Source organism: Bufo gargarizans, chromosome 9 (assembly GCF_014858855.1).
Source record: "Bufo gargarizans isolate SCDJY-AF-19 chromosome 9, ASM1485885v1, whole genome shotgun sequence".
NCBI classification, from domain to species: domain Eukaryota; kingdom Metazoa; phylum Chordata; class Amphibia; order Anura; family Bufonidae; genus Bufo; species Bufo gargarizans.
In genome coordinates this window covers 51,950,177-51,968,885 of record NC_058088.1, presented here as the reverse complement: position 1 = coordinate 51,968,885, position 18,709 = coordinate 51,950,177, and positions in this window count along the sequence as shown.

Genomic DNA, 18,709 nt, shown 5'->3' with positions numbered 1-18,709 from the left:
ACTTCAGGCATTTTGGCATTTCCCTCTCCCCAGTCTTCCTCCAGACTCTGGCACCTTGATTTCCGAATGACATGCAACAGTCCAGTGCGGCTTCTCTGTAGCCCAGGTCAGGCGCTGCTGCCGCTGTTTCTGGGGAATGCGGCACCTGTAGCCCATTTCCTGCACACGCCTGTACACGGGGGCTCTGGATGTTTCTACTCCAGACTCAGTCCACTGCTTCCGCAGGTCCCCCAAGGTCTGGAATCGGTCCTTCTCCACAATCTTCCTCAGGGTCCGGTCTCCTCTTCTCGTTGTGCAGCGTTTTCTGCCACACTTTTTCCTCCCCACAGACTTCCCACTGAGGGGCCTTGATACAGCGCTCTGGGAACAGCCTATTCCTTCAGACATGTCTTTCTGTGTCTTACCCTCCTGCTTGAGGGGTCAATGATGGCCTTCTGGACAGCAGTCAGGTCGGCAGTCTTACCCATGATTGCGGTTTGGAGTAATGAACCAGGCTGGGAGTTTTTAAAAGCCTCAGGAATCTTTTGCAGGTGTTTAGAGTTAATTAGCTGATTCAGATGATTAGGTTAATAGCTCGTTTAGAGAACCTTTTCATGATATGCTAATTTTTTTAGATAGGAATTTTGGGTTTTCATGAGCTGTAGCCAAAATCATCAATATTACAACAATAAAAGGCTTGAACTACTTCAGTTGTGTGTAATGAATGTAAAATATATGAAAGTCTAATGTTTATCAGCACATTACAGAAAATAATGAACTTTATCACAATATGCTAATTTTTTGAGAAGGACCTGTATATATACACTGTATAGAATTAGTTACATTGTATTCCTGCAGTAATGGACATTGGACGTGCTGTCTGTATATATATATATACACACTGTATAGAATTAGTTACATTGTATTCCTGCAGTAATGGACATTGGACGTGCTGTCTGTATATATATATACACACTGTATAGAATTAGTTACATTGTATTCCTGCAGTAATGGACGTTGGACGTGCTGTTTGTATATATATATATACACACTGTATAGAATTAGTTACATTGTATTCCTGCAGTAATGGACGTTGGACATGCTGTCTGTATATATATACACACACACTGTATAGAATTAGTTACATTGTATTCCTGCAGTAATGGACATTGGACGTGCTGTCTGTATATATATATATACACACTGTATAGAATTAGTTACATTGTATTCCTGCAGTAATGGACGTTGGACGTGCTGTCTGTATATATATATACACACACTGTATAGAATTAGTTACATTGTATTCCTGCAGTAATGGACGTTGGACGTGCTGTCTGTATATATATATATACACTGTATAGAATTAGTTACATTGTATTCCTGCAGTAATGGACACGGCGATGCCGTCCCGGGTCCCACCTTTTCTGCAGTTTGCTCACTCTTTACATAATAAGGCCTCATGCACACGACCGTATGTATTTTGCGGTCTGCAAAAAATGGATCCGCAAAAAATACGGATGACGTCTGTGTGCATTCCATAATTAGCATAAAGGAACAGCTGGCCCCTAATAGAACAGTTCTGTCCTTGTCCGTAATGCGGATAATAATAGGACGTGTTCTATTTTTTGGGGGAACGGAAATACAGACATGCAGAAACGGAATGCACGCGGAGTAACTTCCGTATTTTTTGTGGAACCATTGAAAGGAATGGTTCTGTATACGGTCAGAAAAAACTCCGGAACAGACATGGAAAGGAAATACGTTTGTGTGCATGAGGCCTAATCCAGACATTTAAACCTTTTTCCTCCCGTTTTCAGGGCTCATCCCCCAGGACGGTTGTTAACCCTCTCCTCTCTGCATAGCCCCACAGATACACGCCGTGTGCAATGCCCTCACAATCTCCTTCTCCGCTGTCAGCAGCAGGGATGAATGTATAGAAGGCGTCACTATAAGATCACTGAGAGGAGGGGGAGACAATGAGCCGGAGAAGATGAAGCAGCAGGGGCTCCACCAGAGAAGGAAATGTCGCCTACATTCAAAAACCGTACAATATTTTGATTGTATATTGTGATATACCTTATATAATGTGCCCCGCTCATTGCATACTGATCCTGTTTGTGGTATGAGCCCCTTAAATGGACTTAGATACTGATGGCCTGTCCTCGGTCGTGGGGGTCAGATATGCCCGTGCTGCGGTCCACAATTAGCAGTCTGCCATGCGCGGGCATGGGCCATGTGAACTCCATGCTCCAGTGCGGACCTATTGACTTGAATGGGTCCGTGATCACAAAATACGGCAAATAATAAGATGTCCTATCTTTTGTAGTGCGGAGGCACAGACCGGACGGCCACGGAAGGGCTTCCCAGTGTTTCCGTGTGCTTCTGATCTGTACCTCTGCTCCGAAAAAGATAGGACTTGCCCTATCTTTTGCCGGATATTACGGATCACCGACCCATTCACGTCAATTTTACGCTCCACAACACGGGCACTGCGGCCATACAATCGTGTGTATGAGCCCTTGGATTGTAACTTGACACAAAAGATTTTAGGATTAAGAAAGGCAGGGCTGACATTGTGTGACAGCACAGACAGACAGTCACATGTCTGCAAGCTATGGATAGTAATGGACGAACATCTGCCGGGATGGTTCGCGAACGTGATCGCGCGAACACGATCAAATGTTTGCGAACCGCAAGTTCGCGGCGGATCCCATTCATTTTAATGGCAGGCGAACCTGAAAAACCTTCTGCTCATATTTGCAGCCAAGAAATATTTACTAGAAGTGCACAAAGTCCCACAACACGGACAGTGACACCAGATTATTCCAATCTGCGATCTCCATTCATTATTATTTTTAATGCGAAATATCGGCAATATATTTTTCGCGTATGCGCATGCGCAAGTGCACTATACAGTACCCAGATGCACTATAAAGAAAGTATATTGGTATATAGCACCCCGCTTCAATCAGTGTTTTGGGGGGTGACTGGTCTATCACACCAGTAGAAATGATTTGTTCCAGTAACGCTTGTCCCTCTATACACTACGTGCAGAATTATTAGGCAAATGAGTATTTTGACCACATCCTCCTCTTTATGCATGTTGTCTTACTCCAAGCTGTATAGGCTCGAAAGCCTACTACCAATTAAGCATATTAGGTGATGTGCATCTCTGTAATGAGAAGGGGTGTGGTCTAATGACATCAACACCCTATATCAGGTGTGCATAATTATTAGGCAACTTCCTTTCTATTGGCAAAATGGGTCAAAAGAAGGACTTGACAGGCTCAGAAAAGTCAGAAATAGTGCGATATCTTGCAGAGGGATGCAGCACTCTTAAAATTGCAAAGCTTCTGAAGCGTGATCATCGAACAATCAAGCGTTTCATTCAAAATAGTCAACAGGGTCGCAAGAAGCGTGTGGAAAAACCAAGGCGCAAAATAACTGCCCATGAACTGAGAAAAGTCAAGCGTGCAGCTGCCAAGATGCCACTTGCCACCAGTTTGGCCATATTTCAGAGCTGCAACATCACTGGAGTGCCCAAAAGCACAAGGTGTGCAATACTCAGAGACATGGCCAAGGTAAGAAAGGCTGAAAGACGACCACCACTGAACAAGACACACAAGCTGAAACGTCAAGACTGGGCCAAGAAATATCTCAAGACTGATTTTTCTAAGGTTTTATGGACTGATGAAATGAGAGTGAGTCTTGATGGGCCAGATGGATGGGCCCGTGGCTGGATTGGTAAAGGGCAGAGAGCTCCAGTCCGACTCAGACGCCAGCAAGGTGGAGGTGGAGTACTGGTTTGGGCTGGTATCATCAAAGATGAGCTTGTGGGGCCTTTTCGGGTTGAGGATGGAGTCAAGCTCAACTCCCAGTCCTACTGCCAGTTTCTGGAAGACACCTTCTTCAAGCAGTGGTACAGGAAGAAGTCTGCAAGGTAAGAAAAACATGATTTTCATGCAGGACAATGCTCCATCACACGCGTCCAAGTACTCCACAGCGTGGCTGGCAAGAAAGGGTATAAAAGAAGAAAATCTAATGACATGGCCTCCTTGTTCACCTGATCTGAACCCCATTGAGAACCTGTGGTCCATCATCAAATGTGAGATTTACAAGGAGGGAAAACAGTCCACCTCTCTGAACAGTGTCTGGGAGGCTGTGGTTGCTGCTGCACGCAATGTTGATGGTGAACAGATCAAAACACTGACAGAATCCATGGATGGCAGGCTTTTGAGTGTCCTTGCAAAGAAAGGTGGCTATATTGGTCACTGATTTGTTTTTGTTTTGTTTTTGAATGTCAGAAATGTATATTTGTGAATGTTGAGATGTTCTATTGGTTTCACTGGTAAAAATAAATAATTGAAATGGGTATATATTTGTTTTTTGTTAAGTTGCCTAATAATTATGCACAGTAATAGTCACCTGCACACACAGATATCCCCCTAAAATAGCTAAAACTAAAAACAAACTAAAAACTACTTCCAAAAATATTCAGCTTTGATATTAATGAGTTTTTTGGGTTCATTGAGAACATGGTTGTTGTTCAATAATAAAATTAATCCTCAAAAATACAACTTGCCTAATAATTCTGCACTCCCTGTATACCTGCGGTATCGCAGCAGAACCGCACACAACTGCCGCACAATACAAATATACTATAATATACCGTCTAACATAGAAAGTATATTATAACATTATACCAGGAAGGCGATCCACTAGAATATACATGAAGATAAAACGTAACCTTTAATAATGTTACTATGAGGGTCCATTCAAGTGAACAGAGCTTAGCCCCGGCCACGCTAGTTGATACTAGTTGATACTAGGCCAGCGGTAAACAGCGAGAAGGCCGCGCCGCTGCTGGAGCACCGCTGCCTTCTCAAACAGCTGATCAGCGGGGATCCCGGTTGTCGGACCCCTGCCGATCAGATGCTGATGATCTATCCAGAGGATAGATCATCAGTTAAAACAAAGTGCATAACCCCTTTAAGCAAAAAGCATAGATGTGGTCGGCAATAACAAGTGCTCGGCGGCACCAAATCAGACACCATATGTCCTACCACAATCTGGGGGGTTCCAGTGCACATCCATGAATCCCGGAGGGAAAGCAAGAAACATCCATCCCTGGGCTAGAAGATGATGTGGTATTGAAGGACAGGGTGGGCAAAGAACTGTCCCTGATATTGCCCTACAGGGGGGGCTATTCTGGCCCTGATAGCCTAACCACAGACCACCCGCCCTGATAAGAGCGACTCCATCTGGAACCTTACACTATGTAAAAATTGCCCTAGTAAGCCCCTAGCCCCTAGGCCCCTGACTTCCAGGTGATCACTATATAGATCTGTGTGTTTTTGACTCATTATAAAAGTATATTATAAGTATATCGCACCCCTCTGTGTATCACGCCTATAGATCGCACACCTATACCAATCCTTATAATGACTTTTGTGGCCCTATTAGCGTTTGGTGTCCCTAACAGCCTGTCCCTGCTCCACACAGCAACCTCTCCCTACACTGGCAAAACACTGAATGTAAAATGGCGGCCAAATCGGGTTTATTTATAAGGTAGGGGTGTGTCCATGGGGGTGTGTCCATGTGCTGAAACGTCTCCATTGGCTGTCCTGTACCACCTGATGGATGTGTCATGGGTCAAAGTTCTTCACAATGTAAAAGAATATGGCGGGCGCAAATTTCTCCATATGTTTGCAAGTTCGGCGAATCGCGAACACGCAAAGTTGGAGCGCGAAATGACCGTCGGGCGAACCACAAGCCCATCTCTAGCTATGGATATGTTGGGGGTCATTTACGATCATTTTTGCACACTCTATTGGTGTAAAAAATGTAACAAGACCCCTCTTCGCCCCTTGGGAATAACGTGGGAGCGTCAGGCGGCTGAGCCGAGGCCAGGACCTCAGCATCAAAGAGATGAAAAACAGGAGTGAAAACTACTCCAGTCAGGAACTGTCGGTCAGGAGCTATCAGTCAGGAACTGTCGGTCAGGAGCTATCAGTCAGGGGGCTGTCAGTCAGGAGCTATCAGTCAGGAGCTATCAGTCAGGAACTGTCGGTCAGGAGCTATCAGTCAGGGGGCTGTCAGTCAGGAGCTATCAGTCAGGGGGCTGTCAGTCAGGAGCTATCAGTCAGGAGGTATCAGTCAGGGGGCTGTCAGTCAGGAGCTATCAGTCAGGAACTGTCGGTCAGGAGCTATCAGTCAGGGGGCTGTCAGTCAGGAGCTATCAGTCAGGGGGCTGTCAGTCAGGAGCTATCAGTCAGGAGGTATCAGTCAGGGGGCTGTCAGTCAGGAGCTATCAGTCAGGAGCTGTCGGTCAGGGTGCTGTCGATCAGGGTGCTGTCGGTCAGGGTGCTGTCAGTCAGGGTGCTGTTAGTCAGGGTGCTGTCAGTCAGGAGCTATCAGTCAGGGGGCTGTCAGTCAGGAGCTATCAGTCAGGGGGCTGTCAGTCAGGAGCCATCAGTCAGGGGGCTGTCAGTCAGGGGGTGTCAGTCAGGGGGCTGTCAGTCAGGAGCTATCAGTCAGGGGGCTGTCAGTCAGGAGGTATCAGTCAGGGGGCTGTCGGTCAGGAGGTATCAGTCAGGGGGCTGTCGGTCAGGAGCTATCAGTCAGGGGGCTGTCGGTCAGGAGCTATCAGTCAGGGGGCTGTCGGTCAGGAGCTATCAGTCAGGGGGCTGTCGGTCAGGAGCTATCAGTCAGGGGGCTGTCAGTCAGGAGCTATCAGTCAGGGGGCTGTCGGTCAGGAGCTATCAGTCAGGAGCTATCAGTCAGGAACTGTCAGGAGCTATCAGTCAGGAGCTATCAGTCAGGAGCTATCAGTCATGGGGCTATCAGTCAGGAGCTATCAATAAGGAGCTGTCAGTCAGGGGGCTGTCAGTCAGGGGGCTGTCAGTCAGGAGGCTGTCAGTCAGGGGGCTGTCATTTAGGAGCTATCAATCAGGAGCTGTCAGTCAGAGGGCTGTCATTTAGGAGCTATCAATCAGGAGCTGTCAGTCAGGGGGCTGTCAGTCAGGAGGCTGTCAGTCAGGGGGCTGTCATTTAGGAGCTATCAATCAGGAGCTGTCAGTCAGGGGGCTGTCATTTAGGAGCTATCAATCAGGAGCTGTCAGTCAGGGTGCTGTCAGTCAGGGTGCTGTCAGTCAGGAGCTATCAGTCTGGGGGCTGTCAGTCAGGAGCTATCAGTCAGGGGGCTGTCAGTCAGGAGCCATCAGTCAGGGGGCTGTCAGTCAGGGGGTGTCAGTCAGGGGGCTGTCAGTCAGGAGCTATCAGTCAGGGGGCTGTCAGTCAGGAGCTATCAGTCAGGGGGCTGTCGGTCAGGAGCTATCAGTCAGGGGGCTGTTAGTCAGGAGCTATCAGTCAGGGGGCTGTTAGTCAGGAGCTATCAGTCAGGGGGCTGTTAGTCAGGAGCTATCAGTCAGGGGGCTGTCAGTCAGGGGGCTGTCAGTCAGGGGGCTGTCAGTCAGGGGGCTGTCAGTCAGGGGGCTGTCAGTCAGGGGGCTGTCAGTCAGGGAGCTGTCAGTCAGGAGCTATCAGTCAGGAACTGTCGGTCAGGAGCTATCAGTCAGGGGGCTGTCAGTCAGGAGCTATCAGTCAGGAGGTATCAGTCAGGACCAGTCAGGAGCTATCAGTCAGGAACTGTCAGGAGCTATCAGTCAGGAGCTATCAGTCAGGAGCTATCAGTCAGGACCAGTCAGGAGCTATCAGTCAGGACCAGTCAGGAGCTATCAGTCAGGAGCTATCAGTCAGGAACTGTCAGGAGCTATCAGTCAGGAGCTATCAGTCAGGAGCTATCAGTCATGGGGCTATCAGTCAGGAGCTATCAATAAGGAGCTGTCAGTCAGGGGGCTGTCAGTCAGGAGGCTGTAAGTCAGAGGGCTGTCATTTAGGAGCTATCAATCAGGAGCTGTCAGTCAGGGGGCTGTCATTTAGGAGCTATCAATCAGGAGCTGTCAGTCAGGGTGCTGTCAGTCAGGGGGCTATCAGTCAGGGGGCTGTCAGTCAGGAGGCTGTCAGTCAGGGGGCTGTCATTTAGGAGCTATCAATCAGGAGCTGTCAGTCAGGGGGCTGTCATTTAGGAGCTATCAATCAGGAGCTGTCAGTCAGGGTGCTGTTAGTCAGGGTGCTGTCAGTCAGGGTGCTGTCAGTCAGGAGCCATCAGTCTGGGGGCTGTCAGTCAGGAGCCATCAGTCAGGGGGCTGTCAGTCAGGAGCCATCAGTCAGGGGGCTGTCAGTCAGGGGGTGTCAGTCAGGGGGCTGTCAGTCAGGAGCTATCAGTCAGGGGGCTGTCAGTCAGGAGCTATCAGTCAGGGGGCTGTCAGTCAGGAGCTATCAGTCAGGGGGCTGTCGGTCAGGAGCTATCAGTCAGGGGGCTGTTAGTCAGGAGCTATCAGTCAGGGGGCTGTCGGTCAGGAGCTATCAGTCAGGGGGCTGTCAGTCAGGGGGCTGTCAGTCAGGGGGCTGTCAGTCAGGGGGCTGTCAGTCAGGAGCTATCAGTCAGGGGGCTGTCAGTCAGGAGCTATCAGTCAGGAGCTATCAGTCAGGGGGCTGTCGGTCAGGAGCTATCAGTCAGCGGGCTGTCAGTCAGGGGGCTGTCAGTCTGGAGCTATCAGTCAGGGGGCTGTCGGTCAGGAGCTATCAGTCAGGGGGCTGTCAGTCAGGAGCTATCAGTCAAGAGCTGTCGGTCAGGGTGCTGTCGATCAGGGTGCTGTCGGTCAGGGTGCTGTCAGTCAGGGTGCTGTTAGTCAGGGTGCTGTCAGTCAGGGGGCTGTCAGTCAGGGGGTGTCAGTCAGGGGGCTGTCAGTCAGGAGCTATCAGTCAGGGGCTGTCAGTCAGGAGCTATCAGTCAGGGGGCTGTCGGTCAGGAGCTATCAGTAAGGGGGCTGTCAGTCAGGAGCTATCAGTCAGGGGGCTGTCGGTCAGGAGCTATCAGTCAGGGGGCTGTCAGTCAGGAGCTATCAGTCAGGGGGCTGTCAGTCAGGAGCTATCAGTCAGGGGGCTGTCAGTCAGGAGCTATCAGTCAGGGGGCTGTCAGTCAGGAGCTATCAGTCAGGAGCTGTCGGTCAGGGTGCTGTCGATCAGGGTGCTGTCGGTCAGGGTGCTGTCAGTCAGGGTGCTGTCAGTCAGAAGCTGCTTTGTTTTTACTCCAGGTGTACAGTTTGTGCATCATCATAAATTAGGCGCTTCCTCCGATAACAAATGGGCAAACTCATAAACCGGTGTAAAAAGCTGCTCTTTAATAAAAGACCCCCAACTGAATCCACTTCTCAGCTCAGAGCAGCACTATGTACAGGTTTACTGCCCCTGAACTGAAACAAATATGTTCACTGACAGCAAGCAGAGATCTGGAAAATGGTGGGGAATTGTTGTAGGACAGGGGTAAACATCATCTCCAGTGAGCGCCAATGTTCAGGATCACAGTCTATGGGGGTAATTTACAAAGAGGGACTTTTTCCGCTGGTCTTTGACTCCCCCTGCGCTACTGGAGGATTGGGCTATTGTAGTCCGTGCGCCTGGAGTAAAAACGACGCCCTGACTGATAGCCCGTGACTGGCGCAGTTTTCACTCCTCTTTTCCACCTTCTTCATGGTGTAAAGTTAGTAACTTTGTCAGGGACTTCGGCGCCCCCAAGTGGTAAGGACAGTGTAAATAAGCCTGTATGACAAATTGTTGCACAAAAAGGCCAAAAACTGTTCGTTAATGAAAAAAAACGGTGTCGTGACTGCTACATGTGAACACACCTGTAAGAGGGCTTTAGCTGCGCTCTACTAGCGGGACGTATTCCACAATTCGGAGGGGTTGGATATTTTGCAGTAGTTAGGAGGTCACTTGCTGCAGGAAATGATGCGCGCCGTCAGGCAGACCCGTTTTTACGTTGCTCATATAGAAGCAGTTTGGGGGGCGCCAGGTTTTTAGGTCTCCCCTCTCTCTCTTTATAAATGCTTAAGATCTATTGGCTGTTTGGAGAAAAATATCGCCTCTAATATATAACGTCACACAATGGCGCCGAGCGCAATGGACTTCACGTTATTTATTTAGTGCATTCGCCGCGCAGACGTGGAATGTAGAACAGAGTGATGGGTGAATCCATCATCCTCCGCCCGGGGCCGTTACACGAACCGGCTCCTATCAACAAGTCGTCTCCTTAGAATAACGGAGCTGTCAGTCGTCCTTGACCGGCGGAACCTTTCTTTTAATCTCCTGTAGACGAAACATCAGACGCAAAAGAAGAAGGATGAAAGCAACAAGAGGGTTTTATCTGCAGGACTCCTCCAATAAAACAGCGGAGACTTTGTGGTTCATCAGATTACAGCGGCGGACGGCGAAATAAGACTATAAACGCCATGAAATATGGAGGCAAAGTTTATACCCTAATTGAAAGCTGGCATGAAAAATCCGGAGCGCCATCCAATCTGAGGAGAATAATGGCCCCAGGTAATTACCTGCAGCAGCTTTTATCAATCAGCCGGGCCCATCCATCTAAGTGGCTGTTAATGATCAATTACAATTAGAGCTGCGCCCCACTAGTCTATAGGAGAGCGCCGGTGACAACTGTCTGTACATCCTGGCCTCTGACAACCCCCGAGTGTCTGCACCGCATTGCTGCAATAAAGAGGAAATACATATTTATAAACTTAGATACATTGTAATGTAGGAGCATATGTAATATCCATCATCACTGGCCACAACAAGATCAGCACACTCCTCTCCTGAAATCCTCTGTGCTGCTGGGACCCTGCTCCTTCCACTATGTAACTCTCATCCTGTGACCTCCCACAAGATCAGCACACGCCTCTCCTGAAATCCTCTGTGCTGCTGGGAGGACCCTGCTCCTTCCACTATGTAATTCTCATCCTGTGACCTCCCACAAGATCAGCACACTCCTCTCCTGAAATCCTCTGTGCTGTTGGGGGCACTGTTCCTTCCACTATGTAACTCTCATCCTGTGACCTCCACAAGATCAGCATACTCCTATCCTGAAATACTCTGTGCGGCTGGGGACCCTGCTCCTTCCACTATGTAAATCTCACCCTGTGACCTCCCACAAGATCAGCACACTCCTCTCCTGAAATACTCTGTGCTGCTGAGGACCCTGCTTCTTCCACTATGTAACTCTCACCCTGTGACCTCCCACAAGATCAGCACACTCCTCTCCTGAAATCCTCTGTGCTGCTGGGAGGACCCTGCTCCTTCAACTATGTAACTCTCACCCTGTGACCTCCCACAAGATCAGCGCACTCCTCTCCTGAAATCCTCTGTGCTGCTGGTGAACCTGCTCCTTGAACTATGTAATTCTCATCCTGTGACCTCCCACAAGATTAGCGCACTCCTCTCCTGAAATCCTCTGTGCTGCTGGGACCCTGCTCCTTCTACTATGTAACTCTCACCATGTCACCTCCACAGGATCAGCACACTCCTCTCCTGAAATCCTCTGTGCTGCCGGGACCCTGCTCCTTCCACTATGTAAATCTCACCCTGTGACCTCCCACAAGATCAGCACACTCCTCTCCTGAAATCCTCTGTGCTGCTGGGAGGACCCTGCTCCTTCAACTATGTAACTCTCATCCTGTGACCTCCCACAAGATCAGCACACTGCTCTCCTGAAATCCTCTGTGCTACTGGGACCCTGCTCCTTCCCCTATGTAATTCTCATCCTGTGACCTCCACAGGATCAGCACACTCCTCTCCTGAAATCCTCTGTGCTGCTGGTGAACCTGCTCCTTGAACTATGTAATTCTCATCCTGTGACCTCCCACAAGATCAGCGCACTCCTCTCCTGAAATCCTCTGTGCTGCTGGGACCCTGCTCCTTCTACTATGTAACTCTCACCATGTCACCTCCACAGGATCAGCACACTCCTCTCCTGAAATCCTCTGTGCTGCTGGGAGGACCCTGCTCCTTCCACTATGTAACTCTCATCCTGTGACCTCCCACAAGATCAGCACACTCCTCTCCTGAAATCCTCTGTGCTGCTGTGGACTCTCAGCCTGCATTCTCTCTCCAGACTAGCACACCCTTGTACTATCACTCACCTCCATGTTGACCGGTTGGTGCCATTAGCTGATTGGGGTCCGTTAACCCCTTGTTTTTTTACCTCTTTTATTTAGTTATGTTTTTCCATAGATTTGTTATTTATTCCTTTCTGTGTTAAACATTCCTCCATCCCTTAGACGTTGCCTGCGCTCGCGCACGGATCTGAACCGTCACTGCGCATTAGTCCGCGCTGCCGCTGATCGAAACTGATGTTCCTGGTGATAACGCCGCATCAGCAGGAGATGGGACCAGAAGGATTCGCCTTCTACATTTCTACAGACTTTAAATTCATTAGATACAAAATTCAATTTATTTAGTAAAGTTCCTTTAATCCTTTATAACTTTCCGGCCGGCGACGTGCGCGCGGCGTTCAGATCGGAGCGCAGGACGCCGGGTCAGTCGCCTTTTACTTATTCAAATCTATATTGACTCGGCCTGAGAGGAGAAGTTGACAAAATGATTAATTAATCTGCTGCCATTTGCTTTCTCCTCAGTCTAATAGAATTAGCGGAGCCGGAGTTCAGCTTTAAACACCATTATGAGCCTCATATTAAAAGTGTCAAATTAGATTTTTCAATGGCGGCCAAATCCAAGATGACGACTTCAAATTTATGATAAAAGAAAAAAAACGGGACTGACGATCTGGTGAATCATATCCTCGCCGCTTAAAGTGCCTGAGATTAATTAGGAGAGAAAAGAAATGGAGGCGGCTGAAAAGTCATTATAAGAGCAGGTTATTAACGAAAATTCCAGACGGCATTTAAAGGGCCCCTGACAGCGCTGGCAGCAATAATGTGCGCCAAAGTACGGTATAAACAATTATCACTGAAATACCGTATAAAGACCGAGTAGTGGATGTTCAAGAGATCACAGCAGTCAGGTGCAGGGTCCAGAGTGCCCCCCTATAAATGTCTATAGGAGGTGGATACACTGACGGCGATCACAGGCCGCACCGCCGTCTATAGGAGGTGGATACACTGACAGTGATCACAGGCCGCACCGCCGTCTATAGGAGGTAGATACACTGACGGCGATCACAGGCCGCACCGCCGTCTATAGGAGGTAGATACACTGACAGTGATCACAGGCCGCACCGCCGTCTATAGGAGGAGGATACACTGACGGCGATCACAGGCCGCATCGCCGTCTATAGGAGGTGGATACACTGACGGCGATCACAGGCCGCACCGCCGTCTATAGGAGGTAGATACACTGACAGTGACCACATGCCGCACCACCGTCTATAGGAGGTGGATACACTGACGGCGATCACAGGCCGCACCGCCATCTATAGGAGGTAGATACACTGACGGCGATTACAGGCCGCACTGCCGTCTATAGGAGGTAGATACACTGACGGCGATCACAGGCCGCACCGCCATCTATAGGAGGTAGATACACTGACGGCGATTACAGGCCGCACTGCCGTCTATAGGAGGTAGATACACTGACGGCGATCACAGGCCGCACCGCCGTCTATAGGAGGTGGATACACTGACAGTGATCACAGGCCGCACCGCCGTCTATAGGAGGTGGATACACTGACAGCGATCACAGGCCGCACCGCCGTCTATAGGAGGTGGATACACTGACGGCGAACACAGGCCGCACCGCCGTCTATAGGAGGTAGATACACTGACGGCGATCACAGGCCGCACCACCGTCTATAGGAGGTAGATACACTGACGGCGATTACAGGCCGCACCGCCGTCTATAGGAGGTAGATACACTGACGGCGATCACAGGCCGCACCGCCGTCTATAGGAGGTAGATACACTGACCGCGATCACAGGCCGCACCGCCGTCTATAGGAGGTAGATACACTGACAGTGATCACAGGCCGCACTGCCGTCTATAGGAGGTAGATACACTGACAGCGATCACAGGCCGCACCGCCATCTATAGGAGGTAGATACACTGACAGCGATCACAGGCCGCACCGCCGTCTATAGGAGGTAGATACACTGACGGCGATCACAGGCCGCACCGCCGTCTATAGGAGGTAGATACACTGACGGCGATCACAGGCCGCACCGCCGTCTATAGGAGGTAGATACACTGACAGTGATCACAGGCCGCACCGTCGTCTATAGGAGGTAGATACACTGACGGTGATCACAGGCCGCACCGCCGTCTATAGGAGGTAGATACACTGACAGCAATCACAGGCCGCACCGCCGTCTATAGGAGGTAGATACACTGACAGTGATCACAGGCCGCACCGCCGTCTATAGGAGGTAGATACACTGACAGTGATCACAGGCCGCACCGCCGTCTATAGGAGGTAGATACACTGACAGTGATCACAGGCCCCACTACCGTCTATAGGAGGTAGATACACTGACGGCGATCACAGGCCGCACCGCCGTCTATAGGAGGTAGATACACTGACAGTGATCACAGGCCGCACCGCTGTCTATAGGAGGTAGATACACTGACGGCGATCACAGGCCGCACCGCCGTCTATAGGAGGTAGATACACTGACAGTGATCACAGGCCGCACCGCCGTCTATAGGAGGTAGATACACTGACGGCGATCACAGGCCGCACCGCCGTCTATAGGAGGTAGATACACTGACGGCGATCACAGGCCGCACCGCCGTCTATAGGAGGTAGATACACTGACAGTGATCACAGACCGCACTGCCGTCTATAGGAGGTAGATACACTGACAGCGATCACAGGCCGCACCGCCGTCTATAGGAGGTAGATACACTGACGGCGATCACAGGCCGCACCGCCGTCTATAGGAGGTAGATACACTGACGGTGATCACAGGCCGCACCGCTGTCTATAGGAGGTAGATACACTGACGGCGATCACAGGCCGCACCGCCGTCTATAGGAGGTAGATACACTGACAGTGATCACAGGCCGCACCGCCGTCTATAGGAGGTAGATACACTGACGGCGATCACAGGCCGCACCGCCGTCTATAGGAGGTAGATACACTGACGGCGATCACAGGCCGCACCGCCGTCTACAGGAGGTAGATACACTGACGGCGATCACAGGCCGCACCGCCGTCTATAGGAGGTAGATACACTGACGGCGACCACAGGCCGCACCGCCGTCTATAGGAGGTGGATACACTGACGGCGATCACAGGCCGCACCGCCGTCTATAGGAGGTAGATACACTGACGGCGATCACAGGCCGCACCGCCGTCTATAGGAGGTAGATACACTGACGGCGATCACAGGCCGCACCGCCGTCTATAGGAGGTAGATACACTGACAGTGATCACAGGCCGCACCGTCGTCTATAGGAGGTAGATACACTGACGGTGATCACAGGCCGCACCGCCGTCTATAGGAGGTAGATACACTGACAGCAATCACAGGCCGCACCGCCGTCTATAGGAGGTAGATACACTGACAGTGATCACAGGCCGCACCGCCGTCTATAGGAGGTAGATACACTGACAGTGATCACAGGCCGCACCGCCGTCTATAGGAGGTAGATACACTGACAGTGATCACAGGCCCCACTACCGTCTATAGGAGGTAGATACACTGACGGCGATCACAGGCCGCTCTGCCGTCTATAGGGGGTAGATACACTGACAGCGATCACAGGCCGCACCGCCGTCTATAGGAGGTAGATACACTGACAGTAATCACAGGCTGCACCGCGTCTATAGGAGGTAGATACACTGACAGTGATCACAGGCCGCACCGCCGTCTATAGGAGGTAGATACACTGACAGTGATCACAGGCCGCACCGCCGTCTATAGGAGGTAGATACACTGACAGTGATCACAGGCCGCACCGCCGTCTATAGGAGGTAGATACACTGACAGTGATCACAGGCCGCACCGCCGTCTATAGGAGGTAGATACACTGACAGTGATCACAGGCCGCACCGCCATCTATAGGAGGTAGATACACTGACAGTGATCACAGGCCGCACCGCCATCTATAGGAGGTAGATACACTGACAGTGATCACAGGCCGCACCGCCGTCTATAGGAGGTAGATACACTGACAGTGATCACAGGCTGCACCGCCGTCTATAGGAGGTAGATACACTGACGGTGATCACAGGCCGCACCGCCGTCTATAGGAGGTAGATACACTGACAGCAATCACAGGCCGCACCGCCGTCTATAGGAGGTAGATACACTGACAGTGATCACAGGCCGCACCGCTGTCTATAGGAGGTAGATACACTGACAGTGATCACAGGCCGCACCGCCGTCTATAGGAGGTAGATACACTGACGGTGATCACAGGCTGCACCACCGTCTATAGGAGGAAGATACACTGACAGTGATCACAGGCCGCACCGCCGTCTATAGGAGGTAGATACACTGACAGCGATCACAGGCCGCACCGCCGTCTATAGGAGGTAGATACGCTGACGGCGATCACAGGCCGCACCGCCGTCTATAGGAGGTAGATACACTGACGGCGATCACAGGCCGCACCGCCCTCTATAGGAGGTAGATACACTGACAGTGATCACAGGCCGCACCGCCGTCTATAGGAGGTAGATACACTGACAGTGATCACAGGCCGCACCGCCGTCTATAGGAGGTAGATACACTGACAGTGACCACAGGCCGCACCGCTGTCTATAGGAGGCAGATACACTGACGGCGATCACAGGCCGCACCGCCGTCTATAGGAGGTAGATACACCGACAGCGATCACAGGCCGCACCGCCGTCTATAGGAGGTAGATACACTGACAGCGATCACAGGCCGCACCGCCGTCTATAGGAGGTAGATACACTGACGGTGATCACAGACCGCACTGCCGTCTATAGGAGGTAGATACACTGACGGTGATCACAGGCCGCACTGCCGTCTATAGGAGGTAGATACACTGACAGCGATCACAGGCCGCACCGCCGTCTATAGGAGGTAGATACGCTGACGGCGATCACAGGCCGCACCGCCGTCTATAGGAGGTAGATACACTGACGGTGATCACAGACTGCACTGCCGTCTATAGGAGGTAGATACACTGACGGTGATCACAGGCCGCACCGCCGTCTATAGGAGGTAGATACACTGACGGCGATCACAGGCCGCACCGCCGTCTATAGGAGGTAGATACACTGACAGTGATCACAGGCCGCACCGCCGTCTATAGGAGGTAGATACACTGACAGTGATCACAGGCCGCACCGCCGTCTATAGGAGGTAGATACACTGACGGCGATCACAGGCCGCACCGCCGTCTATAGGAGGTAGATACACTGATGGTGATCACAGGCCGCACCGCCGTCTATAGGAGGTAGATACACTGACAGTGATCACAGGCCGCATCGCCGTCTATAAGAGGTAGATACACTGACAGCGATCACAGGCCGCACCGCCGTTTATAGGAGGTAGATACACTGACAGTGATCACAGACCGCACCGCCGTCTATAGGAGGTAGATACACTGACGGCGATCACAGGCTGCACCGCCGTCTATAGGAGGTAGATACACTGACAGCGATCACAGGCCGCACCGCCGCCTATAGGAGGTAGATACACTGACGGCGATCACAGGCCGCACTGCCGTCTATAGGAGGTAGATACACTGACAGTGATCACAGGCCGCACCGACGTCTATAGGAGGTAGATACACTGACGGCGATCACAGGCCGCACCGCCGTCTATAGGAGGTAGATACACTGACAGTGATCACAGACCGCACCGCCATCTATAGGAGGTAGATACACTGACAGCGATCACAGGCCGCACCGCCGTCTATAGGAGGTAGATACACTGACAGCGATCACAGACCGCACCGCCGTCTATAGGAGGTAGATACACTGACAGTTATCACAGGCCTCACCGCCGTCTATAGGAGGTAGATACACTGACAGCGATCACAGGCCGCACCGCCGTCTATAGGAGGTAGATACGCTGACGGCGATCACAGGCCGCACCGCCGTCTATAGGAGGTAGATACACTGACGGTGATCACAGACCGCACTGCCGTCTATAGGAGGTAGATACACTGACGGTGATCACAGGCCGCACCGCCGTCTATAGGAGGTAGATACACTGACGGCGATCACAGGCCGCACCGCCGTCTATAGGAGGTAGATACACTGACAGTGATCACAGGCCGCACCGCCGTCTATAGGAGGTAGATACACTGACAGTGATCACAGGCCGCACCGCCGTCTATAGGAGGTAGATACACTGACGGCGATCACAGGCCGCACCGCCGTCTATAGGAGGTAGATACACTGATGGTGATCACAGGCCGCACCGCCGTCTATAGGAGGTAGATACACTGACAGTGATCACAGGCCGCATCGCCGTCTATAAGAGGTAGATACACTGACAGCGATCACAGGCCGCACCGCCGTTTATAGGAGGTAGATACACTGACAGTGATCACAGACCGCACCGCCGTCTATAGGAGGTAGATACACTGACGGCGATCACAGGCTGCACCGCCGTCTATAGGAGGTAGATACACTGACAGCGATCACAGGCCGCACCGCCGCCTATAGGAGGTAGATACACTGACGGCGATCACAGGCCGCACTGCCGTCTATAGGAGGTAGATACACTGACAGTGATCACAGGCCGCACCGACGTCTATAGGAGGTAGATACACTGACGGCGATCACAGGCCGCACCGCCGTCTATAGGAGGTAGATACACTGACAGTGATCACAGACCGCACCGCCATCTATAGGAGGTAGATACACTGACAGCGATCACAGGCCGCACCG